At 44.8% G+C, this 13116-nt stretch overlaps 1 long non-coding RNA gene across 1 annotated transcript; it reads right to left on the bottom strand.

Moving 5' to 3' along the window:
* Window positions 1–10324: 10324 nt before the first annotated feature.
* On the bottom strand, window positions 10325–12275 carry LOC120661255. Its single transcript, XR_005669851.1, has 2 exons — window positions 10844–12275; window positions 10325–10753 (listed from the first exon to the last, which is right to left on the bottom strand). It is a non-coding gene; the product is annotated as an uncharacterized LOC120661255 (long non-coding RNA).
* Between the last annotated feature and the right edge of the window lie 841 nt (window positions 12276–13116).

Here is a 13116-nt window from a genome sequence, read left to right as displayed (position 1 = left end):
ACAAGCACGACACACATTTGAAAATACAACAAATATGCATAAGACTTTACCTTAAGTTTTACAACCAAGTTTGAATAAATACATAATTTACAAACTTTTCATTACTGAAATCCGGTTCAACTAGAGGAAAGGGGCCCACATCTACCAAAAGTGTACCCTAGGGAGATCCCTAACTAAACGTCTGGCTCCACAACCTCCCATCCCTCCGCATCCCGGCGGATGAACTTAGTGCAGCAAGGACAGAAGTCGACATCCGGGGGTCCTGAAATAATAATTGTGGCAACAAACCCTGAGTATACTAATACTCAGCAAGGCTTACCCGACCTGGGGTATACATAGCCCCTATCAAGACATGCACGGCTTTCTGGCTGGTAGATGTTTTGCAGAAAAGCATCTAGGGTTGAATTCTTACTTTCAATGTTTTAGCCACAATTCTATATAGAAAGACTCTCATCTATTGTTGGCATATCTACACAATCATATTGGAGCATTACAATAATGATTCAAAATAGTTCCATCATTTATCACTAACATCTCTAATTCATTTCTACGAGGTGACAAAGAGATAAAGGCCCTCGTAACCGCGAGACACGGCGAATCGATCCGATTTAACCTTGCAAGGTGGACCTAACCAACACGGCACATATAAGCCCCGTCGGACCACACACACCAACCCTTCCCATCCCCGCCTCGAACTATAGGACCGCCCCACCATCATATGGTCAGCCGAGCTCAACATGAGACCACCAAAAGTAATACATGCATTCCCAATTCTCTGCGACTACTCGACTACCCCAGGAGGTGAGATGGAGTCCTGTCCTTTCGAAGCAAGGCAGTACTAGGCTTACCGGTTTCGACTACCTCCCACTCCCGGCATGCGGTTAGTACAATTCAATCCCCGATCAGCACTGCCACAACGACCGGTCCTTAATCGACATAGACGGGGCTAAGACAACCAGGAACCCTGTCCTGCTGCCATACCTAAACATCCTCGTCCTTCCCCCGTCCAGTCTCAATTCTCCATTTATTTCATATCGAGTTCGACATCTCATGTACTGGAATATAATTATATCTCTTCTCTCGCGAGTAATCCGGGAATTACTCGTCTTCTAAACATCCTATATCTCGCGAGTGCAAGAGATCACTCGTCTTCTACCGGAAACCCATTAAGCATAGCACTTATATCATCCTATACATACTAGTTTAACTCCGGCAATCCTAGGGATCATGCAACTAGGGTTCCAAAACAATTCCTAAACCTAATGCACAAGTAATAGTTACGTATATAGGTGTCATAATTTAACATAATAGGATGTGCACCGGGGCTTGCCTTCGGGCTGCTGCTCAACACTGGGCTCAGCTGGGCCTTGGGCCGGGTGCTCACGCCGTTCTTCCTGCTGAACTTGCCCCTGCTGCTCCTGTGGCTCGGCGATCACCTCGTACACGGCTCCCCCGGCGGTGGCGTCTACACGTATGCAAATGATATGAGAATGTATGCATGGGTTGAAATCTTAAAATAGCCAATGACTAGATGCAACTACTAGTAATTTACACAAAAATTGCACTCCCTGGCCCAAAATATTCCCCAAAAATCCGGAATATCCGGACGAATACCCGGAGTATTCGAACCCCCCAAGTCCGGAGCTTCCGGGCCTATACCCGGAGTTTCCCCCGGAGTGTCCCAAACCCGGGGTATCCGGGCTTATACCCGGAGTTTCGCCCGGAGTGTTCCAAAACCCGGAGTATCCGGGCTTATACCCGGAGTCTCCGGACCCGACAGCATTTTCGCCCCAAAAACTGAAATCTTGATTTTGACTAAAACCAACCCACCAAAATCAAAACCCTTTTAGATCCTAGTTGAGGGATGCACATAGAGTTGATTGACCAAAAGAAATCACTTAGAACCTCCTAGAAACATAGATCGGGGCGGCACAAGTTGAATACCTAGGATGAGCTTTTCTTGAATGAAGAACTTGAAATCCAATGCACCCTTGGGAGGAGCTCATGGGGGAAAGGGTTCTCCATGCTGATTGAAGCTTCCTTAGCCTTGGAATCAAGTTGAGAGGGAGGATTTGCACTCTAGGGCACTAGAGAGAGAGAGGGAGCTCATGAGGGAGAGGAAGAGCTCATGAGGGAAGTGAGGGAGAGAGAGGTAACGAGAGAGAGTGAGAGTGAGGGAGAGAGAGAGAGAGCGATATTTTCTCTTTAAATGATTGTGGGGCCCAGAGGACAAAAATTATATGAATTAGGAACTCCATGTCCGGAGTATCCGGGCCTACGGCCGGAGTATCCGGGCAGGGTGTTACAATCCTGGCAGGGTGTTACAATCCTTCCCCCTAAACGAAATCTCGTCCCGCGATTTAGGTTCAAAGTGCCAATTTAAAAATAATGTAAAAAAATCATGTACCGTGGTGAGTTTGGAGCAATTCCGGACATTTTGACCGAACAAACTCGTCTGTTTCCCAGGTAGCTTCTCGTTCGGAGTGATTGCTCCATTGGACTTTGTAGAAATGGCTGATTTGATTGCGAGTGACCCGAGTCTTGTGATCCACAATTTTGATAGGATGCTCTGGATAAACAAGATCGGGCTCCAGCTGCAACTTTTCTATATCCATCACCTTTTCTGGAACACGGAGACATTTCCAGAGCTGAGAGACATGGAAAATATTATGAACCCCGGATAAGTGAGCAGGAAGCTCTAGGCGGTATGCCACTGGTCCACACTGCTCACTAATAAGAAAAGGCCCAACATTGCGAGGTGCGAGCTTTCCCTTCACACTGAATCGTTGAACCCCTTTCATTGGAGATACCCGCAGATAGACATGATCCTCCACTTGAAACAGGATAGATTGACGCTTCTTGTCGGTGTAACTCTTTTGTCGGGATTGGGCAATCTTCAAATTTTCCTGAATAACCCGAACCAGCTCTTCTGCTTCATTTACCATATCGGACCCAAAGAAAGTTCTCTCCCCAGCTTCTGACCAATTCAATGGCGTTCTGCATTTCCGTCCATATAAGGCCTCAAATGGAGCCATTTTGATGTTTTCTTGATAACTATTGTTATAAGCAAACTCGGCCAATGGCAAGCACTCATCCCATTTTTTTATTATAGGTGAGCATACATGCTCTAAGCATGTCCTCCAGTATTTGATTTATCCTTTCTGTCTGGACGTCGGTCTGGGGATGATAAGCCGAACTGCAGAGGAGCTGAGTGCCGAGGGCGGCGTGAAAATGCTCCCAGAACCGGGCAATGAACTGAGCACCCCGGTCTGAAATGATTGTCTTTGGAATTCCATGCAGACTCACAATACGATCCAGATATAACTGGGCATATTGCTTTGTCGTATGTGTGGTCTTTACCGGCAGAAAATGCGCGGTTTTGGTGAGATGATCCACAATAACCCATATCGAATCATACCCCTTGGAGGTTTTGGGTAAGCCGACAATGAAATCCATATTGATGTCCTCCCACTTCCAGGAGGGAATACTCAGGGGCTGCAAAGGGCCGGCTGGTCTCAAGTGGCTCGCCTTAACCCTCCGACAGGTGTCACACTCGGACACATATTTCGCGATTTCCCGTTTCATCCTGGTCCACCAGAACCGCTGCCTGAGGTCTTGATATATTTTGTTACTGCGCGGGTGAATGGAATACCTAGAAAGGTGAGCCTCATCAAAAATCTGCTTCCGAAGTTCCAAATCCTTAGGTACTACAAGCCGATTCTTAAACCATAACACACCCTCGCCATCAAGCTGAAAACATGCCACACGAGGGTCACTTTCCCTGAGCCTTTGCCTAATCTTTTCCATGCCAATATTATTTCTCTGAGCAGCAATAATTTGATCCCGCAGTGTTGGAGTGAGGGTAATATTGGTAAGTGTACCCTCAGCTACTATAGCCAGATTCAACTTCTCCATCTCTTGGCATAGAGTTGCATGCATAGGTGTTGCTGAGATGCAGTTGCAACTTGCCTTTCTGCTCAATGCATCTGCCACAACATTGGCCTTACCCGGGTGATAATGAATTTCCAGATCATAATCCTTAATCAATTCTAACCACCGTCTCTGGCGCAAGTTCAGCTCATTCTGAATAAAGGTATACTTGAGGCTCTTGTGGTCGGAGTATATATGCACAGGATTACCCAGAAGATAATGACGCCAGATCTTTAGTGCATGTACCACTCCTGCTAATTCCAAATCATGAGTGGCATAATTCTCTTCGTGTCGCCTAAGTGCTCTGGAAGCATAAGCAATCACCCGCTGATCTTGCATAAGGATGCAGCCGAGGCCCGTACCTAACGCATTATATACAATCATCAATGCCATAGTAATACCTGGCTAACCCAAAGGTAGAAATGAGAATGCGGCCAAAACTCATACCTGATGCATCACAATAAACATCGAAGGGACGAGTGATATCTGGCTGAGCCAGAACAGGGGCCGATGTTAAAAGCTTTCTCAAAGTCTGGAAAGCCTGATCACACTAGTTATCCCAAACAAACTTCACCCTTTCTTAAGCAATTCTGTCATGGGCCTAGCAATTTTGGAGAAGTCCGGTACAAACCGGCGATAATATCCTGCTAGCCCAAGAAAACTTCGAATCTCGGGAACAGAGGTAGGAGAATGCCAATTCAGGACATCCTGAATCTTGCTAGGATCAACAGAAATCCCTTTGTCCGAGATGATGTGGCCCAAGAACTGAACTTCCTTGAGCCAAAAATCACATTTGGTGAATTTGGCATACAGCTTGTGTTCCCGCAGGTGCTGAAGCACAATGTGGAGATGCTCTGCGTGCTCCTCATCATTTTTAGAAAATATAAGAATGTCGTCGATGAAAACCACGACAAACTTATCGAGCTCAGGCATAAACATTGAGTTCATGAGATACATGAAGTGAGCAGGTGCATTGGTTAGCCCGAAAGACATGACCAGGTATTCATAAAGCCCGTATCTGGTGGAGAAAGCCGTCTTAGGAATATCTTCGGCTCGGATTTTAATCTGATGATAACCCGAGCGGAGATCAATCTTGGAAAATACTTTGGCCCCGAATAGCTGATCAAACAAAATATCAATCCGGGGAAGTGGATATTTATTCTTGATTGTGACGGCATTCAGAAGTCTATAGTCCACACACAACCTAAGACTTTGATCCTTCTTTTTAGCAAAAAAGTGCTGGACAGCCCCAGGGCGAAGTGCTAGGATGAATATAGCCTTTGTCGAGAAGCTCTTGCAATTGCTTCTTTAATTCCACCAGTTCATTGGGTGGCATCCAATAAGGTCTTCGGGAAATTGGTGCCGTTCCCGGTTGCAATTCAATCGCAAATTCAACGTTGCGATCCGGTGGCATCCCGGGTAAATCCTCCGGAAAAACATCCGGGTACTCACATACCACTTGTATGTCAGCCAAAGCCTTGCCCTCAGTGTGATTCACAGTGGAAGTGGTTGACTCAAGGTTCTTTAAAGATAAGGTCATAGCCCCATGGTCAGATGGTTTTATGTGCACAGAATGTGCATTAGTGTCTAAAAGAACTCCTTGTTCCTTCATCCAGTTCATGCCAAGTATAATATCCACTCTTTGAGTTGGGAGTACTATAAGATGTGCTATAAATCCTTTTCCTTGTAACTGGAGAGGCACACGCCTGACAATTTGGTTGGTAATTAATTGTCCCTCAGGCGAATGAATATTGTATGGACTTGGCATGTTTTCTATTTTCAATGCGAGTCTAATGGCACACTCCTTGCTAATGAATGTATGAGATGCCCCAGAGTCAAACAATATGGTGACGGGACAATCATTTACAGAAAACGTACCCGCCATCACTGAAGCTCCCTCCGGGATACCCTCAAGGGTGGTGTAATGCACTTGTCCCGGTTTGAAGTGAGCGACTTTGCCTTTCTGATTATGCTGACTAGTCGGTTGGCCTTGTTTTGGCGGCATCGGGCAGTTCCGTGCAAAGTGTCCATGCTGCCCACAGTTGTAGCACGGAAACAAATTGGGGCGCCCCCCCGACTGCTGCACCCAAACCTTCTGCTCACTCTGCTGAGGAACAGGAGGTCTAACTATGCCCTGTGACGGCGTGTACTGAGGTGGCCGATACCCCCACTGCTGCTGTGGCTGGTGCTGAAAGGGGACTCTCTATGGGCCTGACTGGACAAGACGAAACCGTTGTGGGGCGCTGCTCGAAGATCCTGCTGCCGGTGCTTTTCTCTTTTTCTCTGCCTTATGAGCCAGGTGGGCGTCCTCCTGAATGATAGCCCCATTCACCAGCTCACTGAACGTGTTGAACTTGAACATTGCCAGGCGATCCTGGAGCTTATTGCTAAGCCCCTGCCTGAAGCACGCCTGTTTCTTCTCATCAGTATCTACATGATAACTAGCATATTGGGATAGGGTGTTGAACGTCTGGGCATACTGCATCACACTGTTGTTGCCCTGCTTTAGGGCCAAGAACTCAGTCAATTTTCTTCTAATTACCCCTGCTGGAACATGATGTGCCCTGAAGGCTTCCTTGAACTCTGCCCACGTGAATTGAGTGCTAGCAGGAAACATAGCCACGTGGTTGTCCCACCACGTAAGTGCGGGACCTCGGAGCTGCTGTGCTGCAAAGGCAGCTTTGTCCCCATCATTGTATGGGTATAACGTGAATTTAGACTCGATGGTCTTAAGCCAGCTGTCGGCTTCCAATGGCTCGTCCGCTTTGTGAAAGAGCGGCGGCTGGGTCCCTAGGAACTTTTGGTACCCAGGAACAGGTGGTGGGTGTTGTCCTGGCCGTGGCGCTGCCCCCTGCTCCACGAGCTGACGAAGGAGTGCCGTCTGTTCGTCGCGCCCAGTCAACATGGCCGCAATGGCCTGAGCCAAATCCGGAGGGTTCGGTGGTTCTCCCATTCTGCATTCAGCCATGGTTGGATTAGTCCCATAATTTGGATTACAAACAATCAACCATGGAAGAATGCAGAAAGCGTAAATTAAATCAAAAAGCCAGGAATCTTTTTGCAACCAAATCCGGAGTATCCAGATTCCCATACGGAATACCCGGACTCCCCACCCGGACTATCCGGACCTATGTCCGGAGTCTACGGATACCCCACCCGGACTATCCGGATCTATGTCCGGAGTATCCGGTTATACTCGTGATGTTTCACACCGTTCCCCCCTCTAAAATGCAAGAATCTTTTTAAATCAACGAATGGCATGATGCACGATGCATGACCGTCCTACCGTAACCTCTCAGCTCCAAAGCCAACAATCTAGCCATGACTCTAATATTACTACATAGGACTATTACGATTAACCCCCGCCCACACTACTAAATACCATTTATCTTAAGTTGAAATTTGTTTTTAATTCGTGAAAACCTCAAAATTAGTCATGCTCGTACCACCCCCAGTGCGTTTCGGCTCTGATACCAGCTGTGACGGAACCGCCAAATTAAAACTCTAATTAAGCGTAATGGCCGTCATTTGAACACATCGGGCTCATTAGCTTAACGGCTTAATTTGGCGATCCTTTCTCAACCCACGGCCCGATCGAAACATCACCGGTAGTCCCACGCGAAGGTGGGCGCAGATGGCACAAGCACGACACACATTTGAAAATACAACAAATATGCATAAGACTTTATCTTAAGTTTTACAACCAAGTTTGAATAAATACATAATTTACAAACTTTTCATTACTGAAATCCGGTTCAACTAGAGGAAAGGGGCCCACATCTACCAAAAGTGTACCCTAGGGAGATCCCTAACTAAACGTCTGGCTCCACAACCTCTCATCCCTCCGCATCCCGGCGGATGAACTTAGTACAGCAAGGACAGAAGTCGACATCCGGGGGTCCTGAAATAATAATTGTGGCAACAAACCCTGAGTATACTAATACTCAGCAAGGCTTACCCGACCTGGGGTATACATAGCCCCTATCAAGACATGCACGGCTTTCTGGCTGGTAGATGTTTTGCAGAAAAGCATCTAGGGTTGAATTCTTACTTTCAATGTTTTAGCCACAATTCTATATAGAAAGACTCTCATCTATTGTTGGCATATCTACACAATCATATTGGAGCATTACAATAATGATTCAAAATAGTTCCATCATTTATCACTAACATCTCTAATTCATTTCTACGAGGTGACAAAGAGATAAAGGCCCTCGTAACCGCGAGACACGGCGAATCGATCCGATTTAACCTTGCAATGTGGACCTAACCAACACGGCACGTATAAGCCCCGTCGGACCACACACACCAACCCTTCCCATCCCCGCCTCGAACTATAGGACCGCCCCACCATCATATGGTCAGCCGAGCTCAACATGAGACCACCAAAAGTAATACATGCATTCCCAATTCTCTGCGACTACTCGACTACCCCAGGAGGTGAGATGGAGTCCTGTACTTTCGAAGCAAGGCAGTACTAGGCTTACCGGTTTCGACTACCTCCCACTCCCGGCATGCGGTTAGTACAATTCAATCCCCGATCAGCACTGCCACAACGATCGGTCCTTAATCGACATAGACGGGGCTAAGACAACCAGGAACCCTGTCCTGCTGCCATACCTAAACATCCTCGTTCTTCCCCCGTCCAGTCTCAATCCTCCATTTATTTCATATCGAGTTCGACATCTCATGTACTGGAATATAATTATATCTCTTCTCTCGCGAGTAATCCGGGAATTACTCGTCTTCTAAACATCCTATATCTCGCGAGTGCAAGAGATCACTCGTCTTCTACCGGAAACCCATTAAGCATAGCACTTATATCATCCTATACATACTAGTTTAACTCCGGCAATCCTAGGGATCATGCAACTAGGGTTCCAAAACAATTCCTAAACCTAATGCACAAGTAATAGTTACGTATATAGGTGTCATAATTTAACATAATAGGATGTGCACCGGGGCTTGCCTTCGGGCTGCTGCTCAACACTGGGCTCAGCTGGGCCTTGGGCCGGGTGCTCACGCCGTTCTTCCTGCTGAACTTGCCCCTGCTGCTCCTGTGGCTCGGCGATCACCTCGTACACGGCTCCCTCGGCGGTGGCGTCTACACGTATGCAAATGATATGAGAATGTATGCATGGGTTGAAATCTTAAAATAGCCAATGACTAGATGCAACTACTAGTAATTTACACAAAAATTGCACTCCCTGGCCCAAAATATTCCCCAAAAATCCGGAATATCCGGACGAATACCCGGAGTATCCGGACCCCCCAAGTCCGGAGTTTCCGGGCCTATACCCGGAGTTTCCCCCGGAGTGTCCCAAACCCGGGGTATCCGGGCTTATACCTGGAGTTTCGCCCGGAGTGTCCCAAAACCCGGAGTATCCGGGCTTATACCCGGAGTCTCCGGACCCGACAGCATTTTCGCCCCAAAAACTGAAATCTTGATTTTGACAAAACCAACCCACCAAAATCAAAACCCTTTTAGATCCTAGTTGAGGGATGCACATAGAGTTGATTGACCAAAGGAAATCACTTAGAACCTCCTAGAAACATAGATCGGGGCGGCACAAGTTGAATACCTAGGATGAGCTTTTCTTGAATGAAGAACTTGAAATCCAATGCACCCTTGGGAGGAGCTCGTGGGGGAAAGGGTTCTCCACGCCGATTGAAGCTTCCTTAGCCTTGGAATCAAGTTGAAAGGGAGGATTTGCACTCTAGGGCACTAGAGAGAGAGCTCATGAGGGAGAGGGAGAGCTCATGAGGGAAGTGAGGGAGAGAGAGGTAACGAGAGAGAGTGAGAGTGAGGGAGAGAGAGAGTGATATTTTCTCTTTAAATGATTGTGGGGCCCAGAGGACAAAAATTATATGAATTATGAACTCCATGTCCGGAGTATCCGGGCTTACGGCCGGAGTATCCGGGCAGGGTGTTACACCCATGGGAACGGACCAACTTGCTGCAACAACCCAAATTTCGACATGGCAAAGGTCTGCTTGTGCTAAACTGAACCAACGCCAACACGGCATCCATAACGCTGTAGCGCTGTTGTGTGTCTGCCAGATCTCAAACCTGACGACGGAGCTTCAGAAGTACTGGCCCTCACTGTACTGCAGCTCGCCATCTCTCTGCTCCGGTGGCCATGGATCTCTGTGGGCGCATGAGGTAACCGACTGAATGGAAACCAGCCCTGTACTCCTGTTCTTGTTGCGTTTCAGGCTTGCAGCTATGTTCATAGGTTCATGAGATCTCATCATCATCCTGTGATGCATGTCATGGCCGCATGCTGTACACGGCCGTCTCCTTTGTTTCGGCAGTGGGGTAATATGCATCCACAGCTTCTCAAAAGATCCACTTCATTTGCTCGTGTTTTTTCCGTTTCGACAACACTGAAAATTTGTCACCAATAAAAGTTCAATGTTTTCTCATTTCAGAAAAGCACGGGACATGCTCGTACCCTGTGATCCAGGATGAATACGGCTACTTCTCTACAACCATGCACCTGTACTCCAGCTACAATGTCACAGTAAGCAACACAATACAATACCATCTTCATGGTCTCATGGACACTCATGGCACTCTGCTTTGACTGATTTGCAGAGTTTTGTTCACATCTTTTTTTTTAGATTAAGGAAATAAATTTGTTCACAACTTGTGTGGCACCTTTAGCTGATGAAGAACGATGATGGCATCTGCTGACTCTGCATTGTGCCTCAGGCTATGCTGGCAAGCAAGATTAGCGTAGGCGCAGATGATGGCGGCAGGTATCTGGTGGTAGACCTGGTTGGCACCATCAGAAGCTCCTTTGGAGCCTCCCCTCTGTTGCTGTGCGAGGGAGGATCGTTGCAGGAACTCAGGTTGTGCTTCGACAAGGATCTGAAGGTCATTCATTCTCTGGCAAGTCATGTTTCTTACCTGTTTGTTTATTTTTGTAGCAATAATTTTCCACTCGCTGATTTCTTTCAGCCTCTTGACTGCATAAATGGAGGAAATGGCAACGCGTATGATATAATAGAACATGGTTAGTATTGTCCCAGGTACATCAGCCTGCCTTCTTATAAACCTCATGGTAAGTGTAAAGTGATTGATTCCTTGTGAAAGTTGAGAGCCGTGTGTCTTCAACACAGTAGTGTCTTCCTAAAACCACAATAATTTTGTGATTTCAGGTGGTGACACCAGTGGAGCCACGAGAAGGTTTTCCTCAAACATAATGCTAGCTGGCCTTCTTTGATGCATTCTAGTGTGAAGAAATCAGAAATCCCTTATTTTGGTGTGCGGTTTTAGCACCATGTGTAAAGCATGAGGATGATATATCTTACTATTATTAATTGGAGGCTCATTTGAAGGTTTCGTGAAGTCACATAGCATCCTAGATGGACACTCAAAAAAATAAAAAAAATTAGAAATTCTCACAGAAATTAGAAACAACTGGCCATTAATCCAACAACTCTGATCATAATAGTCATTGGAACTATTATCTTTCCTAATAAATTGTCTACCTCTGTCATTATGAAAATAGAGTAAAGTAACCCTCTAAACATGTATCTAAATTACCCACCTATATCATTATTAAAAATCTAAAGTAACCCTCTATTTTTTGTGTAAATTCCCCATCTATGACATTATAAAAAATAATGCTAATAACCTTCTAAATTTTCATATAAATTATCAATTATGTTATATTAAAATTTAAAGGAACCCCTAAATCCAAATCTAAATTATAAAATTATAACAAAGTATTAAAATACACCAATATATATTTTAAATTAATATTTCTATCATTATTAGTATATTATTTATGTATTGTATTTATAAAATACTACTCACGATATGTGTTATCATATATTCATGTGTGATAGAAGAGATAAGAATATCAATTCACAAATAAATGGTTCAATTAAATTAAATATATATCGAATACACATAGAGGTGTGATATAAACAAGATATAAAATTTAATTTTATATAAATTCTTATTAATCCGTGCGGAGCACCGGTTGATAGGCTATTACACGAAGTCTATGCCGCATCATTCAACTACCATCTAAGCACAATTTTCGACCATCTCATTTATTTTTCCTTCAAGTCTCAAAACCAGTGAAAACAACCCGTCAGCAAGTACACAACATGATTTTGGTTGGCATGGGGTAGCTTATTTCACTAGAATCTCATATCTTATTTCAATAACATCAGTTTTTATGCTATCTAGGAGGTTGCTTTTGGATTTTTACTTTTACGGGATTAACCGAACAAGGTCTGCAAGAGTACACAGGTGGACACCTATAATATTCACCTGAGTTTTGTTAGGCTCAATAGTCAGTCATGCCTCCCATCATATCACATGTCCGGTTATACCTACTGAACGTGCTTAATCAGGCAGGCGTCACTCACCAACCAGCATTTCCATGTGTAGTTAAGAGCTTTTTCTGATCCTACCGATGGCATCATGGAACAAGGATTATATTGATACCGTAACTCTGCAAGCCAAGATCCAACGTGCAAGTGGCAGCCAAACTTATGTAGCAAAAACAACCACCCCCTTTGTTCATTGGTGCAAATAAACCATTGTCAACTAAAAGATACGGATCCTTGCTGTCGAAAATGGAATCTGATGATTGTACAACCTTGTAGGTCCTCTCTCGAAACCGGAGCAAGAATCCAACTTGAGCACATTAGAAGTGTAAACGTGGAAGCCAAACATACCTAGGTCAACGTGTTTGCTGCTCCGATCCGGTAACATGCATGCACCCATCGAAGTCTTCTCTCTCGAAGGGTTTGTTTATCGGATATTTGGACACCAATTGAATATTAAATATAGATTAATTATAAAATTAATTGTATAAATAAAAGCTACTCCCTCTGTCCTGAAATGTAAGGCATTTTATTTTGTCCTAAATCAAATTGTTCCAAATTTGACCAAGTTTATAGAAAAAAAGTAATAACATTTTGAATGTCAAATGAGAATAATTATATCCATTATGAAATATACTTTCTTAATTTATTTATTTGATGTGTTAGATGTTAGTATTCTTCTCTATAAATTTGGTCAAACTTAAACTACTTTGACTCAGAACAAAGTAAAATAACTTACATTTCAGGACGGAGTGAGTAATTAACAAGATGAATCTATTAAACCTAATTAGTGCATGGTTTACCATGTTACATTAAACATATGCTAATGATGAATTA

The sequence above is a fragment of the Panicum virgatum genome, chromosome 2N (assembly GCF_016808335.1).
Source record: "Panicum virgatum strain AP13 chromosome 2N, P.virgatum_v5, whole genome shotgun sequence".
Classification (NCBI taxonomy): domain Eukaryota; kingdom Viridiplantae; phylum Streptophyta; class Magnoliopsida; order Poales; family Poaceae; genus Panicum; species Panicum virgatum.
The sequence above is the reverse complement of the archived record's forward strand: the minus strand, read 5'-3'. Positions and strand labels throughout refer to the sequence as shown.